General features: G+C 58.0%; 1 non-coding gene across 1 annotated transcript in view; it reads right to left on the bottom strand.

Moving 5' to 3' along the window:
• LOC124763019 overlaps positions 1 to 731 on the bottom strand; it is a 1,909-nt gene extending 1,178 nt beyond the window's left edge. The window contains exon 1 of the ribosomal RNA XR_007012630.1: positions 1 to 731. This exon is cut by the window's left edge and continues 1,178 nt beyond it. This is a non-coding gene — a ribosomal RNA (small subunit ribosomal RNA).
• Positions 732 to 2,500: the final 1,769 nt, after the last annotated feature.

Here is a 2,500-nt window from a genome sequence, read left to right on the forward strand (position 1 = left end):
GCCCCACCGGCAGGACGTCCCACGATACATGCCAGTTAAACACCGACGGGCGGTGAACCAACAGCGTGGGACACAAATCCAACTACGAGCTTTTTAACCGCAACAACTTTAATATACGCTATTGGAGCTGGAATTACCGCGGCTGCTGGCACCAGACTTGCCCTCCAATAGATACTCGTTAAAGGATTTAAAGTGTACTCATTCCGATTACGGGGCCTCGGATGAGTCCCGTATCGTTATTTTTCGTCACTACCTCCCCGTGCCGGGAGTGGGTAATTTGCGCGCCTGCTGCCTTCCTTGGATGTGGTAGCCGTTTCTCAGGCTCCCTCTCCGGAATCGAACCCTGATTCCCCGTTACCCGTTACAACCATGGTAGGCGCAGAACCTACCATCGACAGTTGATAAGGCAGACATTTGAAAGATGCGTCGCCGGTACGAGGACCGTGCGATCAGCCCAAAGTTATTCAGAGTCACCAAGGCAAACGGACCGGACGAGCCGACCGATTGGTTTTGATCTAATAAAAGCGTCCCTTCCATCTCTGGTCGGGACTCTGTTTGCATGTATTAGCTCTAGAATTACCACAGTTATCCAAGTAACGTGGGTACGATCTAAGGAACCATAACTGATTTAATGAGCCATTCGCGGTTTCACCTTAATGCGGCTTGTACTGAGACATGCATGGCTTAATCTTTGAGACAAGCATATGACTACTGGCAGGATCAACCAGGGAGCTGCGTCAACTAGAGCTGAGCAGCCGGCCGCCCGGGAGTGTGTCCCGGGGGCCCGCGCGAACACGCAAGCGTCCGCTCAATCATTCTGCAAACAGGAGGAGGCTGAGCTCCCCTGCACAATACACCTCGAAACCCTCTCAGGTCCCGGCGGCGCGCACCGCCGTCCCAAGTACTTGGTCGGGTTCGAGAGAGGCGCAATCGCCCGGAGTTAGGCGAGTAGACGCTTTCGGTGCGACCACCCGTGCTCCCAACTGAGCTTGCCGCTGCCGACAGAGGCCCGGGAGCGTGCTGTCGTGGCATTGCCGGCGGGAGACAACACGCGCCACCTACGGTGACCGGCAGCTCCAACGCCAGCGCCACAGAAGGACAAAAGCCCCACTTGGGTGCCGAAGCGAACTCTCCCAGCACAGCGCACGCGCCAACACATCCGCACAGCTGCGATACAAACCACCAGCGAGAACCGCTGGGGCGACCGAGCAGCAGACGGCGTCGCGGCGCCGAGCGCCGGGCGGCGGCGCATCCTCAACGCACACAGTCCTCAATCGGACCAGCACACTGAAGATGTCCACCGCGCTTCGCACCGGGCCCGCGAGGACCTACTTTGGCCGCACGGCGCCGCGCGCAGGGTGCGCCGGCGCGCAGCTGCGACGCCTGCCGCGTCCGTCGGCCGGCGCGCCTGCCACTGGCCGCCCCCACCAGCCGGCTGTAGCGCGTGCGCCCACGCACCGCGCGGCCAGCACGCCGGGAGGCGCCCCCTCACCGGCCGGGGACGGTCCCACCCAGCCACCGCCGCGTATCGCTTCACACCCAGATGCCGTTCAGTTTCGTCGGCATGGTGGGTATCGCTGGAACAACCGGTTAGTACCTCAACCTATCGTCGCCATCACCGATTCACCCCTAGCGAGAACAACCGCACCACAACAGGTTACCATTTGTTCATTTGCGTAACTTCACCAGAAAACGCAGGCGTCCATCGCCATTTGCAACTTCAACGATTATTGCATGCCTGTGTCAGGTGTCACGCCACACTACGTCTGCCCACATACACGCAACAAAATGTGCACGCCTAGACAATACGTGGAAGGTGGCCCCCGTACGTATGCGATGTCCATTGCTCGAACGACTGTCAACCGGCCTCTGTAGCATGTCGCAGATATGGAACGCGGTGCACCATGCCATCACGGTGTGTGAGGAGAGACGACTAGGTCCGAATACATCAACAGACAGCTCATGCTGATCGCCATCCACGGCGTCCGTTCCTCCCACACGTCTCTATGGCGTACCACACTGCAATCCAGCTCTCATAGGGAGACGACACGTAGCTGCGTGCACAATATTTGCACTGTATGGTCCGCCGTTTTTGGGCGCAGTCGTTGTACGGTCACACATGTGCCACGATGTATCATTCAGTACATAAGGACGAATGTGCAGTACAGATTGTGGTTTACGCGTACGACATTAGCGGACAGTTGACACAGGCCGCACCACAACGTAGCCTGAGTACGTCGCATGCGAAGGGCATTGAACATGCAAAGTTCTCACCAACCAGCTTGCGAAGGCAGGGGGCAAGGTGGGGACGTGGGGAGGGGCGGCATGTACGTCCTGCTGCCATCCACATTACAGTGTACAGCAGGAGCATGTGGAAAGTGAGCAAGACTTGCAAGGTGTTTAACATGAAGCGATACACAGGGGAGCGGGCAGTGCGAGTAGCGAACTATATTGCGAGGGTTGCGGGTGGGCAACACTACACTAATTGAACGAGTCGTAT

The sequence above is a fragment of the Schistocerca piceifrons genome, unplaced genomic scaffold (assembly GCF_021461385.2).
Source record: "Schistocerca piceifrons isolate TAMUIC-IGC-003096 unplaced genomic scaffold, iqSchPice1.1 HiC_scaffold_615, whole genome shotgun sequence".
Lineage (NCBI taxonomy): Eukaryota > Metazoa > Arthropoda > Insecta > Orthoptera > Acrididae > Schistocerca > Schistocerca piceifrons.